General features: G+C 33.1%; 1 long non-coding RNA gene across 1 annotated transcript in view; it reads left to right on the top strand.

Moving 5' to 3' along the window:
- The window catches only part of LOC309639130, a 590,998-nt gene that overhangs the window by 68,484 nt on the left and 497,427 nt on the right, over positions 1 to 25,087 (top strand). The window lies entirely within an intron of this gene.

The raw sequence follows: 25,087 nt of genomic DNA on the forward strand, positions 1-25,087 counted from the left end.
AACTTCAGCAAAGGACATCAATTAACTGTTTAGGTGATATAAATATTCATGTGTCTATCTGTATTCAATCATTTATTTTTAATAAATGGAATTTATTAAAAGAGAGGAATTAAAAGAGTGGAATTAAAAGAGAGGACCAAACATTTAAATGATTAACATAAAATCAATAGAACTTGTCATAAAAAGAACAAGTTTAGATGAAGTGTTAAAAATTGGGCCCATCTAGAAAAATATCTGAAGCGGCTAAGGATTAAAATATAAGAAAAAAAAATCACATTGTCTAAATGTGAGAATGCAGCATACTAAAAAATGAGCATTATTCAAACGGATTGGATTTGAAAAAATTAAGTGTAGTAAATTTTAACAATTCAAAGTGAATAATGGATATTAGTCTTTTTTTCTTCAATAAATCCTAGCAAAATGGTAAAAAATAAATAAAATACTCAGGAACCCAGAAAATAAGAGAATGGAAGAGAAAACAAAGGAAGCCAAGTAGTCTGAACAAAATTTCAAGCTATGAAGTATGCATATATGATAACTGAAGTATGTGTAGTAATCTGATTTAAAAGAAGGGAGGAAGATAAATAAGCCTATAAGAAGATGTTTTAAAAACGAAGTCACTTCCCTTTTCAGATCCCTCAAATATGTCAGGTATTAGCAACAGACATCTCTAATTTTGGGATATGATAAGCTAAGACAAACAAACGAAAGAATGGTTTGAAAAATGATAAAAACAAACAGTCTGACCTACATCACTTCACCTCTATTGCACAGCCAACAAAATATGCATTCCTTTTTAGCAGAAAAGAAAGTTAAATTTACTCTTTGGATAGGTAGAGCCAAAAGCTTGGAATTTAGGAAACCAGCTGAGGGTCAGATGAGGTGCCTACTAAAAACAGGAATATTAATTAAAACTTTGCAGACTCAATGATGAGCTTCTTCACCTTCTGCCTCTCGTTGCTCTCAGAATGTTGCCATCTAGGTTTAAAATATCCACATTGGCATTCCAGGCAGAAATATGGATGAGTCCTTTCTAGAGAAACTTACAAGCCCCAAAGGAAAGTACTAAGAGACAAACAATTGGGATTTCCACAATGAAAATGTAAGATCTCAACAACAACCTTTTTTTGAGACATGAAATGAAAACTCAAATACATAAATGCAAAATTCGTAACTTTCCTCACTTCAGTATTAATCATTTATTTGTTTCTTTATAATTTTTACTGTAAATAATATATCTAACTTCTTGCCCGTTTTTGAACTTTTAAAAAAGTGGAGTGATATTTTTTGACTCTCAAAATTTTGTGTCTACTTGTAGACGTATGTGTTATTAATTTATCTTGTTGCATGTAACTAGTCTTTCGTTTCCATTGCTGTACAATTTCATTTTATGAAAATACAGTGTATTTCATAAATACACTGGGTACCTACGCTAAAAATTGAAAACAAATTTATTTAAAATTTTTGTTGATGAAATTTAGATATAAATAATATTTGAGTACTATTATTTTTGTAATACAGTTTACTAATGGGAAGAGTGGAATTATTTTCTGTGGAATAATGTTTCACTTAATTAGTGTATGTAGTTAGTGTTTGCTATAATTAAATTTGATTGTAAATATTCTCCTTTTAATGTTGATCTGTAATGAGATTTTTCATATTTCTTTATTTCATCTTTGAAAATGTCTTGTCACACACATAGGTACTGGCAAACACTGATAGCAGTCCAGGATTTTTATTGATCATATTCACTCATTGAAAGTTATTTATAATATTCTATTATTTCCTACTCTAGTTATTTGCTTTAAGCATGCCATTACATTGCTAATTAATCATTCCTAACTGAAGATTAGGTCAAAGCTCTTTAATTATAGATAAATGAACTTTAAAATGTAGAAAATTTCTTTACACATACATTGAGGTCCAGAAATTGCTTCTGGACTGTAGTTTTATCTCAGAAAATGTATCATGAAAAGCTGTGTGGGAAGAAATATCTCATTTTTGTTTTAACTTTTATCGGCATAAGAAATGGAAAAAAAAAGGTAGACATAACTTGTGAATGAAAAAATGTTAGTGAAATGAATTTACTGCAATATAATTTTCACATAATGTTGTTTTACCTTGTAAATTTAGATTGAATTAAGAAACATGCAGAAAAAAATCTTATTTTCAAGGCCATTTAATAATCAATAATGGTGGATAAGGGTTGTTCATTTTCAGAAAAATTTCAATCTTGACCCTGAATAATCACAACAAAATTTTATTAATGCTCAACTATATAATCAATATGTAATTGGCAAGTCAGGCTTCTAATTTCTATTTCTGACAAAATTTACAGAATTTCCCATGGTCAAATTTGAGAGAGCAAAGGAAGATTTCCTTGACCCTACTGGTTCAATAACACATTATAGCTTAAAATATTTCCCACAAGTTATTCACATCATGCTGAATAATACAGTGAGTAACTATAGTCTTTAAACCCTTTATACTTTCATAAAGTTTGTAAATATTTCCAATGAAAATTTTTACTTCTCTACACACACACATGTATACCACTATCAACTGTTGCACATCTTAGAATATTCTACTTCAGGTTAAACTGAAATTGTATTTTTCTCAACTTCTTTTAAAATATTCTCATTTGTAGTTGTTCTTCTTTGAAAATATTCTCATATTCACAGAAGCCAATTCTTAATCAGTCAATTACTCTGCATTGATTACTCAAATAAACAGCAAGTGAACAGTATAGGTAACATCTGTTGATGTGTCAAAAGGCAAGGACAACTACTAGAAATAATGTTTCTTAAAAAAAAAGATTATTGGTACTGCTCCCAATGCCCTTAGCTTTTTGAGCAACTATTTTCTAAAAGACTAATATACGTAAACAAATTAATTTTCTTTGGACACTTTTATCAGCTGCTATAATTAGACATAATTTAATTAACTCACCATAAATAAATGGGTTTTCCCTACTTAGTTAACAAATGAGCCACTTGCAAACATACTTCTCTGCAGCTCCATTTCCACTTTGAATTTTGTGAAAAAAATTCTATGATGAATATTCCTTTTAAAATTTTCTAATTTTTCTGAATACTGCTTTTCTATGAGTCAAGAATATTGTGATGACTGCTTAATCTGGTCATTTAAAAGAATATTGCATTCTTTTAGCACTACATTAGTGCCATTGCTTAATAATTAAAATAGATTTTTTTCCATATTAAAAATAACAAAATATTCCAGAACCTAATGTAACTTAAAAGTGTGACAGTGAAAGTCCAGTTTTCACTATTTTTTTCTTTTTTGACATGATGGGTATGCTCTGATCTTACAATAAATAAAATAGAATACTGTGGCACACCAATGCAAGACACTCTAAACACCATTGGGTTATCAATGTGTCATAGTGATTTTGTAGTACATGAAGCAGGACTGTGAAGCCATGAAAGCACAACATACAGTCCCTGATTCAACTACTCAACATACATACATACAGTCCCTGATTCAACTACTCAATTTTTCATATGGCTCAAAAACAACCATAGGCAATATGTGAACAAAGGCATATGGTTGTCTTCCTGTAAAACTAAAATTTGAATTCCATATAATTTTCATGTACCATAGAGTATACATCTGTTGATTTTTTCATTCATTTAGAAATGTGTAACTCTTCTTAGCTTGGAAAAAAAAAAATCAGGTAATGGCCAGATTTGAACCATGGGATGTAGGTTTTCTACTCCTGGCATACACGAATTATCCATGAAAAAATATCTTCTCTAGCTCTGCAACTTACTTTCTCATTCTTCATGGTGTTTTGTGAAGAAAAGCTTTAATTGAAAAATGTCTAATTGATCAATATTTTCCTCATTATTAACAATTTTTATAAGTTTTAAAGAAATCCTTCAGTTTTCTGAGACAAAGAATCATATTTTTTTCCTAGAGTAGTACTCACTGAGATTTTTTATTGTGAACATGTGTTGGATTTTGTGATATCTTTTTCCATATCACTTTATGTGATAATATGATTTTGGTTTTTATCTTGTTCATGTAGCAGATTACAATGATTGCTTTTTGAATGTTGGAACAGGCCTGCAGAACTAGAACAAATCTCACTTGTCCATGGTATAGAATTATTTTTATACATCATTAGGTTTAATTTCTAATATTTCATTGAGGATTTTTTGATGAGTGTCCATGAGAAATATTGGTCTGTAGTTTTCCTTCCTTGTAACATCTTTTTCTGGTTCAGTTATTAGGATGATGCTTGAGTAAGTTAGAAAGTGTTCCTTCCAATAAGTTTTCTGGAAGAGATTATGGAGAATTGGTTCATTTATTCATTAAGTGTTTAAGAATTCACCAACAAATTCACCTGGGATTTTTTGGAAAGTTATTAATCATTGATTCAATCTTTTAATAGATATAAGAGAATTCAGGTTATGTATTTCTTCTTGTGTGAGTTTTGGTAGTTTGTGTCTTTTAAGAAAGTGGTCAGTTTCATCAAACTTATCAAATTTGTGAGTATAGAATTATTCATACTATTCATTTATTTTTACTGTCCATGGTATCAGTAGTGATGACTCTTCTTCTTTTTCTGACATTGGTAAATTATGTCTTCTCTCATTCTTTTGTACTGTGATTGACTTGAGTTTTCTTAATTTTATTGAAAACCTAGCTTTTTTTTTTTCTTTTATTAGCTTTTTTGAGGTAATAATTGACAATAAATTTGTTATATATTTAGAATGTACAATGATTTGATATACATATATACTGTGAAAGGATTCCCACTATAGACTTAACACAGCCATCATATCACATACTTACTTTAAAAAATTTGGTGAGAACACATACATTCCACTCTCCTAGCAAATTTCAATTTCGCAAAACAGTGTTTTCAACTGTAGTCACCAGGTTTTAAATTAGCGCTTCATACTCGATTCATCTTTGTACCCTTCTATCAGCCTCTCCCTATTTTCCTCAACCTTCAGCCCCTGACAACCACCACTTTACTCTCTGTTTCTATGCATTCCTTGTTTTTTAGATTCTACATATAAGTGATAACATGCAGTATTTGTTTATCTTTGTCTGGCTTATTTCACCTAGCATTATGCTCTCCAAATTTGTCCATGTCACCACAAATTGCAGGATTTCCTTCCTTTTTTGGGACTAAATAATATTCCATTGTATATATGTGGGAGGGGGTTTTGCTGATTTTTGTTTGGTTTGGTTTGGTTTGGGTTTTTTCTCCATGCCCTGTGATCTTTTATGGAGAGCCTGGCACATTGTACTGGGTAATGGTGACTGATGTAAATAGGATGCTATTTAGTATGATAATTTATGTTATTGTGGCTGTTTAGTTGTGTTTAATATTTGCTATAGGTATTGGAGCCAGAGACTTCAAATTCCTCTAGTGTCCTTGGTTGTACCTCCCCTCATGATTTTCTGCTTTTCTAACTCTTCCTCTTGTGATGGATAATTTTAGGTATCGACTTGGCTGGGCCACGGTACCTACACATGTAGTCAAACATTACTCTGGATGTATCTGTGAGGGTATTTTTGGATGAGATTAACATTTAAATCAGTGGACTTTAAGTAAAACAAATTGCTGTCTATAATGTTGCTGGTTGCCTTCAATCAGTTGAACACCTGAATAGAACAAAAGACTGACATCCACCAAGCAAGAGGGAATTCTGTCAGCAGATGGTCATTGGACTTGAACTGTAACATTGGTTCTTCCCTGAGTCTCCAACTTACCAGTCCACCCTGCAGATTTTAGACTTGCCCACCTCCATAATTACGAGTCAATTCCTTACAATATTACAAAAAAATCTCTTTGTGTGGACATACACATACACACACAAACACACACACATATACACACACACTTCCTACCAGTCTATGGCTCCAGGGAATTCTACTTGAGGTTACTTGCAGCAAGACTTAAGTGCATGAGATAATAAGCAATTCAAGAGAATAAAATAATGAAATTATGATTCCTTAATGATCAATTAATCAATTAATTCCATTAATGTGATCAATTTGAAATATTTTATGGTTCTGCTAGAGAGTTTGACAGTGAAATACTAATACTTACATGGAAAGGTAAGCAATTAAAGAGCCAACTAAGATTAAGGGAAACACATGGTTTTATAAGAAAACAGATAATTAAAGCACACTTTCTGCCTGTATTGTGAATAAGGGGTCAAGGTAATATACATTCAGAATATTGTTTTAAATTTTAATGCAAATATATTGTGATAACACAGTGAGTATAGAAAAAAGTAAAATCTCCTCTTTTATATTATAAATCCACATATAATTTCTAAATTGAAAAATCAAAGAATTGAATTTTGAGATTTTATTTGATATTAATATGAATAACTGAATAAATATAAAATGCTCAAGACTACTTGATTTGAACAATAAACATTTGAGGTAGAGAGCAATTTTAGGATGACATTCATAATTATAAAACTTACAGTTATACAATATTTAATGAAGATAAAGCATGCATACAGCATAATAAGTCTCAAAAACTTGATATTTGACTATGCATAAATTCCTGAAGTATTCCCTTATTTTAGTAGAATGTAAAAATATAAAACATCTCACTACATGAATTTTACCCAGCAAAGATTAGAAAAGACATTGAAAATAATAGTAACAATATCGTAGAAAGAAAAGCCGCATTTTAAACAAAAAAACATGGAAAATATACCACTGTACATATAATTAGAGAAAACTGAGAAATATTAAATACACAAAGACAAAGAATCAAAAATGTTATTGGAAATGCAATATGACACTTCCATTTTGGAAATAAATTTGGCAATATATATATCAAATACATGCATATTTATGTGATATGGAAAAGCAATTCCCCTTATTGGCATTCATTCTGAGAAGATAAATTAATAATGTGAACAGAGGGGTACTTGGAGATGTTCACCATGGTGGTCTTATGATAGTGGACCAGAAATGTGAAATATAGAACACAAATAAAATGACATGTAATTTCTAAACTTTAAAAATATCATTTAAATATATGGCATAGAATGATGTCTAAACATATTGTTGCATAATATATCTCCATTTGCACAATTATATGTTTTAATATATGTTTACCTATCTATGAAGTCATACTAGAAGTATGTGTACCAAAATATTATTTGTGGCTATTTTTTCTTGGTGAATTTTGAGGAGAATTTATTTCATCATTATGTTTTTCTGGTGTACTGGAATTTTTTTAACAAAGGAAGGTTCTCATTTTACAAAAACTAACAGATTTTTGAAATTGTGCTATCTATGAAAGAAGAACAGGGTGATATTTATATCAAAGTCTGAATGTGAGGTTATAGCATGCTAAAAAAACACCAAAAGTTCTCTGACATGAGTTCCCCAAAATGAACGATGCATGTGGTGATTTTTACAGTTTGAAAGTGGATACCAATCTGCTCATCTCAAAGAGTGAAATCTATTTTCCATTGAGTAGTTTCTCTCTCAGTAGTTGGAAGCATCATTCTCTAATTTATTCAGGTTAGAAACTTGGCAGTCAACTTTGAAACCTGCCTGTCACCAATCTTCTTCATCCACTCAGTAAGTTATGCCAACTGTTCTTCCTCGGAATTTCTGAAAGTAGTTCGTCTTTACCCTTGCTTTAATTTGCCATTATGATCACTCACCCAGGATACCACAATAATGACTTTAAGCCTTCCCAGTCCCTGTCTTAGACCCTTTAATTCCACCCTCTAGGCAGGGTGCATAAGTATTCTGTATAAATTGTAAGTCTGACCATGCTGTGCTCCTGCTTACATATTTATATGAGAAAAACCAAACCCCATTGCAGAGCGTGCATGCTCTGGTCTAGCCCTTGTCCACTTGTCCAAACACAACTCTGCAGTACATGTGTTCTGGCACCACCTGACTCCTTGAATACAATTCACGTAGCTCAATCCTCGTTCTCAGTTCTCTGGCTTTGCTAGTTACCTAGGAGGCTGGGGATGCTTGACTCCTATACCTCCTCCTGTAATTTGCCAATCTTCTAGTCATTCTTTAGAATTCACATACTAACACCTCCAGGAAAGTTAACATGACTCCTTTTTGCTTGACTGCATGCCCCACCGTATATTATCATATCTGTGTGTATCTGATGCATTGTCTTTCTTCCACATACATTGTGAATACTGTGTGGCCAGATCAATCTAATACATAGCTATCTTTGCAGGGCCCATTATAGTCTCTTAGACCTAGTAAAGCTGAAAAACTATTTATTGAAATAAATATTCAATAACTATTTAATGAACTGGATCGAGCCTAAAATTATCAGTTAAAATGATCCATAGATTCAGTTTCAACCTGAACATTGTAAAACAGATCTACTTTTAAATTTCTTCACTATAAAACAGATTTCAGGCTTGACTCACATTATAAGAGACTTCTTGTTTCTCCAGGGATTTCTCTAGTTCTCAGATCTCCCACTATATTTTTTCCTTATTGAATAAAAGAGAATGTTTTCCTCTCCTTAGGTCATATAGGTTAAAGAAGTGGAGACCTCAATTCAACCACTAGCTTTTTCTAATGGAAACTAAGTTTTTCCATGCATCTTACTCCCACCTTTTCTATCAAAGTGCTTCTAGATACTTTGCAAAATTTTGCAATACTTTCTCAGCAATAAACTTTGCCTATAAAGGGGTACCAACAGAAGTCCTATCCAAGTCACAATAGTTTCTGTTAAAAAAAAAAAAACCTTCCCATGTGATATTGATTATTTGATCAATTCATTTGATCAGTTAAATTTAAAAATCATTTGATATTGATTCCTACCTATCTACATATTCAGAAGAGGAGCCAGACAATGGCATAAAACCAAAATTGTACCAAGGTGATTTGTTAGGTCCAGATAACAAATAGTTAGTTAGCTAGAAGACATCTAACTAAATGCTTTAAATTGAAACTTCCCTTATAAATGTGTTATCATAAAATTTCCAAACAATATGATGTTTACTTTATTATAATGTGAGTGCTTTTTGTTTTCTCCTTCAATTATTTACTATTTATTATCACCAACGTTAATATTATAAAAATTATAGCCATAAAAGCTAATATTCATTTAGCATTTGCTCAATTAATGTACTTGATATATGTTAACCTATTGAATCATCATTAAAATCAAAGAAAATTAATGTTGTTATTATCCTGGCTTTAAAGAACAAGAAGGCTTACGCAGATACAATAGATTTCTCAAGATTTGAATAGCTGGTAGGAAATCTTAACTATATTCTTCTGCACAAAAAAGCGATGTCTTCTGGAAAAATACAGACTGCAGCAACCTCTCTAACCTGTTTATTATTTTATTCTCAAGACCTAGCAGAATACTAGGCATGCAGTCATTGCTAAATAAATATTTGTTCAATGTATCTAACATTTGAAATTCTTTTTTGGATGGGCCTTAGGCTTTAGGAGTTAGTTTAATATGATGAATATGTTTGGAGTTAGGGCTAGGACAAAAAGTAATGCACTTTTTTTTTTTTTTTTTTTTTTTTAGTAATGCACTTTTTAAAAAGTTTAAAAGGACTCTGGAAAACACAGTGGATGGATCAAGTATTTCAGCAGTGTTAGACACATGATAAGAAATTCTATTAAGTTCAACAAACACTTAACAAATACCTGTTACATATCTGGCATTGTGCTCGGTACTTTGGACTAGGAGAAAGAAAGGTCCATCAAGGCTTACTTTCTATTAGGGAAAACAAACACGCAAATGCAAGAGTATGATACAACCTCACCTCTGCTTTAATAGTGACTTTAAAATTGCTACATATTTACAAATAATGTACCAATCCATTTGGTCAGAATAGGTAAAATTATGTGCAGAGCTACAGAATGGAGGGACCATTAAATAGAAGGTCATCAAATAGACAAGAGGATTTGGAATAATATTCCACTTAAAAAGAACAGCATGAGTTAGTTTCCAGAAGTTTCAAAAGTGCATGGCTTAGCTGTGCAACAGAGAAGAGTGTGACAAGATCAGGGAGTAAATAAAGTATCTGATTTTGCATTGACAATGGCATCCTGTGAGCACACTGGAGGTAGCTCAAGAAGTAAACACTACGATTTGTGTGTTCGAAAGTCAACCATGGCAGCGATGTGGAAGTCCTATGGGGAAAGGGATGTTGGAGACAAAAGATCACTTATAATCAACAATCGTGTGGTAAGATCTGAGAGGTCTTGAACAGATAAATAAAAATCAACAAATCTTTAGTTAGACCAGGAAAAAAAAGACAGAAGGCTAAAATAAAATTAGAAATGAAAGAGGAAACATTACAAGTAGTACCCAGAAATACAAAGGATCATAAGAGAATACTGTTACGTGCCAACAAAATAGGTGACCTAGAAGACGTGTTAATTCATTTATATTCATTTATAGATTATTTATGACTGCTTACATACTACAGCGACAGAGTTAAGTAGTTACAGCAGACACCATATGGCCCAAAATGCTTAAAATATGTGCCCTCTAAAGAAAAAAAAAAGTTGCCAACCTTTTTTGGTTGCTATAGGTATTTATTGTAACTGAGGGACAAAATGCTGTAATTAATAAAGGCTTACTTCATTCAGTCTTTATTTTTGTTCGTCGGAAGTTATTTTCTAGGACCTTCTAAATTGCTTCCCAATATACACAAGATTTACTGCTCCAAATCCTAAAATGATCAGTTGTGAGGAACTCTGATGGGTCTCAGATTGTTGCCCTATTTACAAACTATAAAGTTAGTCTGCCACAGTTTCATAGATGCTGGCAGAAAACATTGAGATTCTTGGGTCAGAGACAAAGGACTTCATGGCACAGCAGGTTGTTTGTGTTGACTCTCTGCCCCTCAAACTCCACGAGGCAATGAGGATTACCCAGGTGGATACTGTGTACACAGTGGGTTTGTATTACAGCTAAAGAATCCCACGCTTAGAGGATCATTTTTATTATGCTGCAACAAACTCACCCAGACCCTCACCAAGATGGGAGACATTGTCTTTATTATGCTTAAAAGCACAGTGACTCATCCTGTGCCCTGGAAGGAGACACTATTTCTTTCCAGGCTGATTACAATATAAACATTATGGGGAGGGATGAATTGGGAGATTGGGATTGACATATATACACTGCTAGATATAAAATAGATAACTAATAAGGCCCTATTGTATAGCACAGGGGATTCTACTTGATACGCTGTAATGACCTACATGGGCAAAGAATCTAAAAAGGAGTGGATATATGTGTATGTATAACTAATTCACTTTGCTGTACCCCTGAAACTAACACAGCATTTTAAATCAACTATACTCCAATAAAAATTAAAAAAAAAAAAGATTGGGAGCCAATTCTTATTCACACCACTTGCTGAAGGCAGATCATCCAATAATAAACAAATATCATAAATCTTTAAAAAAATTAAACATTATGGAAAGATAGGCTAGATCAAAAGCTGTAAGTGCCTCTGCTCTTAAGGCAGGTAGAAACACAAGAGACCCATCTATGGAGAACTGTCCCCTGACAGTAATCAAATAAAAAATATTTTTAATCTGCATCTCTAAACAAACTTTTTAGTATGCAAATAACCACTTTTTATACTTTTCTCACAAAGTTTTATATTTCCTCTGTGCTGGTGAGTGGGCTTACATGCTTCTACAGCTTCACACAAGCACTAACACATTTGTCTAAAGTATTTTTCTTTGATAGTACTTTGAGGAAAGAACTCCCAAGAAGGTTTTTGAGTGCAAATATAGATAAATGGACCTATCACAAAAGAAAAGCTTATTGAAATAAAAGATGCATTCTTATTGTATTGAAACAATTTAAGAAAATTTCATCAGTGAGAAGATGTAACTGCTTCACTAGCTAAAATATGTTGCCATCAGTTGATGAAAAATTTTTCCAGACCAAACCACCTATATTGGCATCACAGTTGCCCTGCTGAAGGCATCTTGGCTAACTCTCCAACACAACCTGCTTTTTATTGCAACTGTTTGCTTGTATATGTGCATTTCTCAGCTGTAAATGCTCAAGAAAATATGAGCTGTGACATCATGCCATTCTTCCTGATAAAAACATTACTTCTGAAACATAGATTTTGACATCTCTAATAATCTTGCTTACAATAAATGTTGCTTACAAGGCCTTAATAACAAGTTATGACAGTCAAGACACTTAATGCCCATTCAGGGAAGATTTCCATTTTAGTTGCCATAGCAAATAGAGACTTTGATATTTATGACTAAGCTGTGAATTTGTCATGCTTTTGATTCTTTTTTATTTTAGGCAATGCTTGTTATGTTTCAAGCATTCTACAGATGATACACAATTATCTTTAACTGTCTGTAGGAGACAATAAAAATGAAAGCATAATAAAGTGTCAAATACGTTCATCTGACTCTAATAATTAATTGTGCTCTGCCTATACATGCAAATATCAAAGTAAAAGAACCATTTCAGATGAGAAGAAACAAATTAATCAATTTATGGGAAAAGCTTACTTGGAGTTATACCTGAGAGTAATGTAAGAATGAATATTCTTTTAAATCTGTTTCATCCTCTATCCCAATGATGAGAAGAATGCCTGTCATTTAGTAGACAATCAGTAAACATTTTTTTTAAATTAATGAATACAAAGAGGAGTGCTATCTAAGGTCTAGGACCCAGACTTAAATAGCAACAGTTATTTATATTTTTTCTCTCTGAATACTTTCCCAGGAAGGCAATTGGATGCTTTGTTATATGAGATAAAGAAAACATATGCAAATAGATTTATTCAGTGTTATATAGCTCACACAAGTTTACAGTTAATATATAATAAAACTAATTTTCTTTAAGCAGAATATACATATATTCATAATATGCATATGTATTCATAAATTCAAAGTGAAAAGTATAATCTATACTCTTCAATCTGTGCTAAATCAGATTTGGTCTACTTTTTTAAAAATTTATTTTGGTCTTTTAATTATTGTGATATACTCTCACTCTCACTGATGCTTTAATAATTAATTATTTAAATTGGCTCTCTAATTTATTACTTTTAATTTAATATAAATGTATTGTTCCTCATTTTCCCTTGGTAATTTTTATACTTTTCTACTAAAAGTAAAAGTTACACCATAATTTAATGTCTACTAATAATTTACCCTGGCTATTTCAAAGCTAATGATACAATAACTGTACTTAAGTGATAAGTGTTAGTGTAAAACTAATGTCTTAAAAGTTTCTCATTGTGTTATTTTGAAAAATTATATATATAGAGAGAGAAAGAGTTGGGGAGATTTCTGTATTTTTAAATTTTCATTCTTAATATATAGATTCAAAAATATTTAAAAATTTAGCATAATATCTAAATCAAAATGGTATATCTTCTTAAATTTAAGGCTATTTCCTCAATTTGAAAAAATTGCTATTTTAAATAACATTGCAACAGACATCCTTGAAAAACGTATTTCATTTCTTCATTTATTTTTTTCAGGCTATTTTGTACAATGAACACTCATATTTCCCTGCCTCTTTTATTTTGTTAGTCACGTGTTGTTTTTTTAAATCTAGAAATCATATCCTTCTTATCTAGACATTTTTCTTGTATTACTTTTGTGACGATTTTCTTCTCTGTTTTTATTTTCTGGAAAACCTACAACCAAGATATGGAATATTCTAGACTAATCTTTTAACTTTGGTCTTATTTTCCATTTTGACTTTTTCTCTAGTTTCCAACTTTCCAACTCACCTTAAACAACCACATCTTCATCTTTTCCTTTATAGCACTTCTTGTTTTCTGATTTTACAGAAATATCGTGCTTTTATTTCATGGAGTCACTGTCTTGCCTTATTTTTCAAAAAAACCTAAATTGTTGCTTGTTTATTTTTCTTCTAGAAGTTGTCCTTTTTTCCCTTTATTTTCTTACAAATCCTCTTTTTTTCCTGTTTATTTTGGCTTTTGTCTTTCATTGGTGATCTTTTTCAATGGTAGACAATTTTCGTCTTTCTGTTAATAGGTAAGAGAGAATACTACAACAGGCTAGATGTTCTTTATGCACGTTTGTCATCTAGTGATCATCACTGAGTGGTTGATATATGATATTGATCTAGATGCTTATTTAGAGGATTGTACAATGTCATTATCAGTTAGTCCTTTCTTCTGAGTCATAAATTTGCCAAGAAGAAACCCTCCAATATTCGACATTGGTGGTTATAAATTGGCTACTAGGCCTCTGGTAATTATGCTGAAGAAAGTTGGGAGGTACCACCAGCCAGGAAACATGGTTTGGGTTAATCCTTCCATTTTCCATAGACAGTGTCTCAATCCATTGCTCTGAGTATTCAGAGTTTACATCCTAATAGTTTAGTTTAGACATTAATTTTATTCCAATCTTATTTCGTGATGAGGAGTATGAGTTTCATGACTGAGTATAATATGGTAAAATAATCTAGATGTGTGTCATTTTCTTTATCACTTTTCCCTCTTTTATCATTGTTTTCATAGGGCTACAGAAAGATATCCAGATATGTACATGAATTCATTTCATTAAGTTTAACCAGATATCCTTATTTTGATATATGAATATATATGAATTGCCCCAACATAGCAAGAAACAAGAATGTTGTACATTTTGAATGATCAGAGATGGCAGTGTTTCAATAAACCTTGACAATCATTGGTTTTAGGGCTCAACACAAGTTTCCAAGTCTTTCCTCCATATTTCATTTTTAATCCATAAGCAATCTGAAGGAAAGCCTTTTAAAGAATGTTCTAAACTTCTGCATGGAATAAGTTGCACAGAGTAACAGAAATACATATTTTATGCCAGTATCAGATGATGAGGTTCTAGGAGAAATTATTTTTTAAAAGCAGATTATTTTAGTAAGTGTTAGGAATGTTGAAAGTAATACTGCATTAGCTAATCCACGTAGAATTAAGCAATGTTCCTCAAAATTATTTGTGTTTCTCAAAATACTAATAAACTGCAGAACCAGATGGAAAGAACTAGGGAGAAACTGTGTCTGAGGGCTGGAAAAAATCAATACAAAGACAGAGAGACCATATAGTCTGGTGAATATTATATTGAACTAACAAAGCTACTCCTTAGCAACTGAAAAAAAAAAAAAAATCACTGCTCAAACAAGAGCTAGTAGGTGGCTTAAAAAATGAAAACTATGGCTTCAGTTTAACATTTTAACATTATTTTAGATGTTAAATATATGTCTTCAAATTATTTTCCAAACTGATATGTTTGGGTAGATTGCATATTCCGGCCAAATAAAGCTGAAGTTATAGACCTGTGGACAAAAATTTGATGTAAATAATGAAAAGTTGCCCTGGACTTTTGTAAAACAGATTTACATTTTTGGGATTTGAAGCTTGACATCTCTATTTACATGGTAGAGAAGTCACATAATTATCAGTTTAACGGGTAATAAAATGAGGATTTTATTTGAAGAGAAGCAACCCACAGAATGAGAGGACTAGTTATGCCTAAATCTATGATCTAACAAATTAATTAAGTGAGGATATGTCCCAAGAGCAAAGATAAAATATTAGATGTGTATAAGAAGCACTTCACGACCACAACTCTACTATTTACTACATAGTTGTTAGCAATTACAGATGGCTTAGAAGTTGATGTTTGTTATGACTTATGTATTAAAAACAAGTTGAAATGATGCACTGCCCTATTGCAAGTGGACCACAACAGATGACATTGGGTCTATATGTTGATATTGTTTCCCAGTCTTTACCCAAGAGAGAATTTAGCAACTGTTTTAAGGTATAGTTAGGGACCAAGAATCATCAAGGCTGACCAGATAAACCTGTTGTAGGGACAAAATAGATCTAATTATTTTAACAACTCCCTAGAGTTTATGAACAATTTTCAGCAGTGATCTGGAGAATGTGGGAATGGGATTCCTACAAAAAAGAAATATGGTTATGGAGAGATTACTTGGAAAAGTAAAAGATATAGAATTATATTTGCACACTGTGTTTGTAGATTTATTTTATACTATCAGTACTTCTACTCAATAAAGCAAGATTCTGAATTCACTAGAAAGACCCATATAAGAATAGAAAATGATTTATGGCAAAAAGAGATTACTTTTAGGATGCTGCTGAAGTACATAATGAAAGTATGAAAGGAATATATTTTTTCTTATAGAAGCAGATTCCAATGCTCATGTCATTTTCAAGCAAATAAAAATGAAATTACCTAGAAAATGTTACTGAATGATAATAATAATAAATATTCTCTTATTATCAGGCATTGTGCAATGCCTTCAAAATATTGTTTCATTCACAACATCTCAGTGGAGAAGGTACTATAATCATGCCTAATTTCCACTTTAGGGAAAAAGCCTTAAATAGTCTCATGATTTGTTTGTGGTTATGAAACTATGAAGTGTCCGATCTTGATCTAAACTTGAGTTGACCGATTCCAAAACAAATGACTTTGAACACATGTAGGGGTTGGCAAACGTCTAATATAATGGAACAGATACTAAATCTCTTAGGATTTTCTGGCCATATGGTCTGTGTCACAACTACTCTGCAGTTGTAGTGAGAAAGCAGCCATAGACAATACACAAAGGGATGAACTTATTTCTTCAGTATCCTAAACGCAAAACTGTTACATTGGGAGAAAGGGCAAATTTGACCTCATGGCCATAGTTTGCCGACTTCTGCTATATGGTATCATTATTCTTTTTCTGGTTCTAATTTATATCTGAACATAATGAAATATTTTTATACTGTCTCTACATAGAAAAGTGAAATTAAATATTATCTGGTGACATCAAAATATGTAGAAAAGCAAACATTAATTTGAGACAAAAGAAAATTGATTTTAGAATTTAAAACAAATACATAAGCAAACTCAAAAATTTAGATTCAATCCTAGCTCTATAGTTCCTTTCATGTTATTTCAATTCTCCAAGGCTGAACTACCCTATAAATTGGAGGTAACTTGCCTACGTTGGGGGATTGTTGTAAATATTAAATAATTCTTTAAAATTCATTGTTTGTATTAGTCATTCAATAAATATAATACATAGACCCTCATAATGGGTTAATAGAATATATTATCACTATATTTGTTTCAAATATGTTTTCTAATTATCGACATAAATAGTAATTTTTCATAGTAAAAGATTTTCCATATTTCAGTAATACTAAAATTTATTCTCCCACCTAGAATAAAATGACAAAAGAATGTATTTCAGATATTACAAATCAGTTATTTGTAAAGAAATGTCTGTGATCAACAGTGGAATTGTAAATGTTCATACAGAATGCAAATTTTTGATTCATATTCAAATATCAGAATTCAGAAACCAAATCATAAAATTCCATGATTGTATTGTTTTCATTACATATGAATAATAATATTCTTTACATAGGAATGCATCATTTCTACTGTAGAAGCAATATGAATACATTGTAGATAACAGAAAATTCCAAAAAAATATAAAGAAAAATAATTCTATAAAGGCTATATCTATCTAGAAGTAACATTAGTTTAATTTTTCATAAATATGTTTTCTAAAATGCTATATATGTAGGTGTGTATGTGTGTATATGTGTATGTGCATGTGTGTGTGTTTGTATGGGATCTATGAATATGTGTGTGTATTTGTATATAGCCAAGCATATAATTATAGGTCACATTTTTTGTATATTTTATGTATTTTCGTACAAATTTTTAAGAGTTATAATTTTTTTCTCTTAACATCAACAGAGTTAATATTTGGACATCTAAGTAACATGTAAACTAAAGAAAAGTTGAAAGACAATAGATAAATTTTCCCTCAAGGATCAAGGCTGCAGAATAATTAAACCCAGAGATAAGTAAGAAAAAGTTTTAAAAATAAGTGACAAAAACACCAGCTGTATATGTTAAAGGTTCTCACCCTGGGTGTCCTGAAAAGAACATGTACATCTCTGACTAGGAAATGGAAGGTCACTGGGTTTCACTAACGTTGGTAATGTTTTGACTCAGTTGGAAATGAGATTAATGACTTTGTGAAATCAAAGCATGCAAGAGACTCCAGCTGAGGACTGACTCAGCTGATTAACCAGCACAGCCTAAGAATTGGCATGTAGTTGAATTATGATTGCTTGCCTTCACAGCCATGAAAAATAGCAAGAAATGTTCAAACCCACACACTGATGAAAGGATTAGAGGTAAAAAAAAAAAAAAGTGAATGCCCGTATGAATCAAGCTTAGAAAATGTTGAACATTCATTTGTAAGACTGTATGTGTGTGTGCATGGAAGCATGTGTGTGCACACGTGTGTGTGTGTTTGGACTTATGTATGTTTGAGTGTTGGAATGTGGGTTGTGTACATAGAAATCAAATTTTTTTTTCTTTGAAACAGGTTTTCCTCAATAGTCATACATTTTGCCCTAATCTATGACTGAATGTTAAAACACACACAGAGAAAAATTTTCCGAAAAATCTTTCACTCAGGGAGCATACACTGGAGCTTACATTCTTTCAAAATCATATCACTTCTCATATAACCAAATTGGAACTACAGAAAAATAAAAAGGTTCAGGGAATTCTTCATTCAGTGAATAGAGTACTCGTTATTTGACATGTTGTATGATCTTTAATAGCTATTCCTATTCTCTTCTGCGAAGAACAGATTTGGCAGTGCAACCATAAACTTCACTAGGACATTTGGGAAAGAAGGAGTGACCTAGTCAAATTATCTTATTTACATTCTTGTAACCAGGCCTTTTGATAAACACACACGAGCTATTTGCTCCCAGAATGGTAATGGAGACTCTTCACCAGTGAAATGCTTTAGTGGTATATATGGATTTTTGCAGGCATAGCTAGTGAAGAGAGTTCAGTAATCTCTGTAATTAATGACATATAAGATGGAGATGTTCTATAAAATGACTGGTTCTTTGTCATATATCCTCATGCACTGCTAAAAATAAACCCACATATTTAATCCTAACATGAGAGAAGGCAAATTGTGGAGAGCTGCGTTGATGATCTCAGATCACTCCAAGAGAAAAATGCTTAGTTTCTGCCATACAATTGCTTGTACCCTTTAAATCATTAGTAAAATTTGTTACTAAATGCAATTTCCTGTTAGTGTGAGTCCTATTTGATAACTGAATATTTATTGTTACCATAAATTGGCACTATGAGCGTGATTGATTGGTTTTTCAACTCACAGTCCTGTTCATTAAGGGTCACTTTGTCACTTTTTGACAAAGAAATAAAGATGGAAAAATGTGGATGAGGAACTGATGCCAGGATGGTATCCTACCCATCCTTGGTGTGAAGTGTTGAAAGCAGACAAATCTTAACAAAAGAATTTGAAGAAAATTGAGTTTGACCCTGAGAATTTGTAATGTGGATAGAAACAGAGTGTGAGCATCAGGGCAATGAGCAACTAATCTCATCTCTGGTCTGTTGCTGGCAGCCCAGGTAACAGCTCGAAGCTTGATCTCTAAAGATGAAGCTGGGGTAACGAGAGACAAAGAAGTAAGAAATGTTCTTCTAGTTAACGATACGGGATTCTCATGCATCCTTAGCCACCTTGGAGGACAATATATTCAGTCACCATATAGGTCAGTTCAGATCACTAATTACCTGAAAAATTATGCACCTAAGGGCCTTGGCTAGTTAACTAAATTACAATACAATAAACACAAACAAACACCACAAATTATTCTGTTAAATAGCTAGAACACTTTACAGAGAAATGCCATTAGAAGCTTGGCGATGATTTGCTACCAAGCATTGATCAAATATACCCCAATGTCAGATCTGAATCAGGAAATGCACATATAAATATCTGGGAAAATAAAAAATAAAAAACATGTGAAGAGGCTGTCTTTATCCTCCAGACTTTTTCAACTGAAGAGAAAAATTCAAATTCTGTTTTTATCATGATTAACAAGTTGATGGGAAGTGTTGCAAGTAAATGTCTCGGGAATGATGCTGACCATTAAGTTCAACTTCAGTTTATTTGCAGAACCTCAGTACTTTCCCAGAAGAGGGGAGGGGAGGATACCCTCCAGAAAGATCAAGTTCAGACTCTAGGTACTTGGGGGTAAAAGGCTAAGTGATAAGGCTGGAAATATTCTGTGAGCTGAAGACATGAAAAGCCATAAAACTTAATAACTTCTATGATAATTTTGAAAATGATTTTATGGATAAGGGGAAGGTGGTTTTTTGAGTTTTGTTTGGATTTTTTTTTTAATTTTTTTTGTGTAAATGTTGAAATAGGTGATTACTATGGACAAAGGGTTTTTTAAATTTTGTTTTGTTTTGTTTTTTTGTTTTCTTTAAGGAATTAATGACTATTACATTTTTTCTCATCATCTCTTGACTGTGGGGACTATAGATAAGATAGGTATTCTCCTTGTTCTCTATTGCCCCTTCCAAACCATCGCCACCTCCCACAGACCCCCCTCTACATCTCTTCTCGAAAATCATCAACATTTGAACCTCATGTTATCAGGTTATCTCAGTTGCCACCCCTCATTCAAGTCATAATCCACTGACCCCTCATTTCTCAAAGAATTTGGCTTTTGGCTCATGGTTACTCTCTTCCATATTACTTCCTTCTTAATGCTTCTTAACTTCAACATTTACATAATGTTTTCTCTAAAACTTGCATTTTTTTTTCCCTTCAATTCTTCTTCTCTAATAATTGTGTCCTTCTCATCCACCCAGCTAATTACTTCTGCAGTAAATGTCCTGGCCCTGGTTGTAACTACCATGAACACCTTCTCATTACCTCCTATCTTAACAGCTCACTCTCTCTAGCACACTGACTCCAAAATTTTTCAACCCCACTGGGAAAGACACTGCCATCTTTTCACTGCCCATTTCCTCTTTGGTAGATTCTTTTTCCTCAATCACCCAAATGTTTACCTCTGTTTTTTTCAACATTTTGTTGCTTGGGGGGCAATAAAACAAACAAATAAACAACAACAAAAACAAAAACCAATAATTGGTTAAACTACATACTTTGCATCTGCAATTCTGCAGTTTCCTGTGATAGAAGGTAAACTCACAACTGCACTAATTGATTCTATTTAAAATTCAAGGACTCCGGGAGGGCTCATGCCAAGGAGTACATCCCAGAAATTGTGTTGCCAGTGCCCTTGTCCCTGAGGTGAGCCACAGCCACCCCCCGCCTCTGCAGGAGACCCTCCAACACTAGCAGCCGTGTGGCTGACAGGGTCCTGGTGCTCTGGCCGGGTGTCAGGCCTGAGCCTCTGAGGAGGGAGAGCCGAGTTCAGGACATTGGTCCACCAGAGACATCCCGGCCCCATGTAATATCAAATGGTGAGAGCTCTCCCAGAGATCTCGGTCTCAACGCTAAGACCCAGCTCCACTTAATGACTAGCAAGCTCCGGTGCAGGACACCCCATGCCAAACAACTAGCAAGAGAGGAACACAACCCCACCCATTAGCAGAGAGGCTGACTAAAATCAAAATAAGTTCACAGACACCCCAAATCACCCCATTGGACGTAGTCTGCCTACCAGAAAGATAAGATGCAGCCTCATCCACCAGAACACAGGCACCAGTCCCCTCCACCAGGAAGTTTACACAGTCACTGAACCAACCTCACCCACTGGGGGCAGACACCAAAAACAATGGGAATTATGAACCAGTAGCCTGCGAAAAGGAGACCCCAAACACAGTAAGTTAAGCAAAGTGAGAAGACAGAGAAATACACAGCACATGAAGTAACAAAGTAAAAACCCACCAGACCAAACAAATGAAGAGGAAACAGGCAGTCTACCTCAAAAAGAATTCAGAGTAATGATAGTAAAGAAGATCCAAAATCTTGGAAATAGAATGGAGAAAATACAAGAAACATTTAACAAGGACCTAGAAGAACTAAAGAGCAAACAAACAATGATGAACAACACAATAAATGAAATTAAAAATTCTCTAGAAGGAATCACTACCAGAATAACTGAGACAGAAGAACGGATAAGTGACCTGGAAGATAAAATAGTGGAAATAACAACCAAAGAGTAGAATAAAGAAAAAAGAATGAAAAGAATTGAGGACAGTCTCAGAGACCTGTGGGACAACATTAAACACACCAACTTTCGAATTATAGGAGTCCCAGAAGAAGAAGAAAAAAGAAAGGGTCTGAAAAAAATATTTGAAGAGATTATAGTTGAAAACATCCCTAAAGTGGGAAAGGAAATAATCAAGTCCAGGAAGAGCAGAGAGTCCCATACAGGATAAATCCAAGGTGAAACACGCCAAGACACATATTAATCAAACTATCAAAAATTAAATACAAAGAAAAAATATTAAAAGCAGCAAGGGAAAAGCAACAAACAACATACAAGGGAATCCCCATAAGGTTAACAGCTGATTTCTCAGAAGAAACTCTACAAGCCAGGAGGGAGTGGCAGGACATATTTGAAGACATAAAACGGAAGAAGCTACAACCAAGAATACTCTACCCAGCAAGGATCTCATTCAGATTCAACAGAGAAATTAAAACCTTAACAAACAAGCAAAAGCTAAGAGAATTCAGCACCACCAAACCAGCTTTACAACAAACGCTTCTCTAGGCAGGAAACACAAGAGAAGGAAAAGACCTACAGTAACAAACCCAAAACAATTAAGTAAATGGTAACAGGAACATACATATCGATAATTACCTTAAATGTAAATGGATTAAATGCTCCAACCAAAAGTCATAGACTGGCTGAATGGATACAAAAACAAGACCCGTATATATGCTGTCTACAAGAGACCCATTTCAGACCTAGGGACACATACAGACTGAAAGTGAGGGGATGGAAAAAGATATTCCATGCAAATGGAAGTCAAAAGAAAGCTGGAGTAGCAATTCTCATATCAGAAAAAACAGACTTTAAAATAAAGACTATTACAAGAGACAAAGAAGGACACTACATAATGATCAAGGGATCAATCCAAGAAGAAGATATAACAATTGTAAATATTTATGCACCCAATCATAGGAGCACCTCAATGCATAAGGCAAATGCTAACAGCCATATAAAGAGAACATGACAGTAACACAATCATAGTAGGGGACTTTAACACCCCACTTTCACCAATGGACAGACTATCCAAAATGAAAATAAATATGGAAACACAAGCTTTAAATGACACATTTAGCAAGATGGACTTAATTGATATTTATAGGACATTCCATCCAAAAACAACAGAATACACTTTCTTCTCAAGTGCTCATGGAATATTCTCCAGGACAGATCATATCTTGGGTCACAAATCAAGCCTTGGTAAATTTAAGAAAATTGAAATCATATCAAGTATCTTTCCAACCACAATGCTGTGAGACTAGATATAAATTACAGGAAAAAAACGTAAAAAATACAAACACATGGAGGCTAAACAATACACTACTAAATAACCAAGAGATCACTGAAGAAATCAAAGAGGAAATCAAAAAATACCTAGAAACAAATGACAATGAAAACACTATGACACAAAACCTATGGGATGCAGCAAAAGCAGTTCTAAGAGGGAAGTTTATAGCAATACAATCCTACCTCAAGAAACAAGAAACATCTCAAATAAACAACGTAACCTCACACCTAAAGCAATTGGAGAAAGAAGAACAAAAAAACCATAACGTTAGCAGAAGGAAAGAAATCATAAAGATCAGATCAGAAATAAATGAAAAAGAAATGAAGGAAACAATAGCAAAGATCAATAAAACTAAAACCTGGTTCTTTGAGAAGTTAAACAAAATTGATAAACCATTAGCTAGACTCATCAAGAAAAAAGAGGGAGAAGACTCAGATCAATAGAATTAGAAATGAAAAAGGAGAAGTAACAACTGACACTGCAGAAATACAAAAGATCATGAGAAATTACTACAAGCAACTCTATGCCAATAAAATGGACAACCTGGAAGAAATGGACAAATTCTTAGAAAAGCACAACCTTCTGAGACTGAACCAGGAAGAAATAGAAAATATAAACAGACCAATCACAAGCCCTGAAATTGAAACTGTGATTAAAAATCTTCCAACACACAAAAGACCAGGACCAGGTGGCTTCAAAGGTGAAATCTATCAAACATTTAGAGAAGAGCTAACACCTATCCTTCTCAAACTCTTCCAAAATATAGTAGAGGGAGGAACACTCCCAAACTCACTCTACGATGCCAGCATCAGCCTGATACCAAAACCAGACAAACATGTCACAAAAAAGAAAACTACAGGCCAATATCACTGATGAACATAGATGCAAAAATCCTTAACAAAATACTAGCAAACAGAATCCAACAGCACATTAAAAGGATCATACACCATGATCAAGTGGGGTTTATTCCAGCAATGCAAGGATTCTTCAATATACGCAAATCAATCAATGTGATAAACCATATTAAAAAATTGAAGGATAAAAACCATATGATCACCTTAATAGATGCAGAAGACCTAAATAGACATTTCTCCAATGAAGATATACAGATTGCCAACAAACACATGAAAGGATGATCAACATCACTAATCATTAGAGAAATGGAAATCAAAACTACAATGAGGTATCACCTCACACCAGTCAGAATGGCCATCATCAAAAAAATCTGCAAACAATAAATTCTGGAGAGGGTGCAGAGAAAAGGGAACCCTCTTGCACTGTGGGTGGGAATGTAAATTGATCCAGCCACTATGGAGAACAGTATGAAGAGTCCTTAAAAAACTAAAAATAGAACTACCATACAAGCCAGCAATCCCACTACTGGGCATATACCCTGAGAAAACCATATTTCAAAAAGAGTCATGTACCACAATGTTCATTGCAGCTCTATTTACAATAGCCAGGACATGGAAGCAACCTAAGTGTCCATTGACACATGAATAGATAAAGAAGATGTGACACATATATACAATGGAAGATTACTCAGCCATAAAACAAAATGAAATTGAGTTATTTGTAGTGAGGTGGATGGACCTAGAGACTGTCATACTGAGTGAAGTAAGTCAGAAAGAGAAAAACAAATACCGTATGCTAACACATGTATATGGAATCTAAAAAAAAAAAAAAGTGGTTCTGAAGAACCTAGGGG

This window comes from Balaenoptera physalus, assembly GCF_965194825.1.
Source record: "Balaenoptera physalus genome assembly, chromosome: 12".
Taxonomy (NCBI): domain Eukaryota; kingdom Metazoa; phylum Chordata; class Mammalia; order Artiodactyla; family Balaenopteridae; genus Balaenoptera; species Balaenoptera physalus.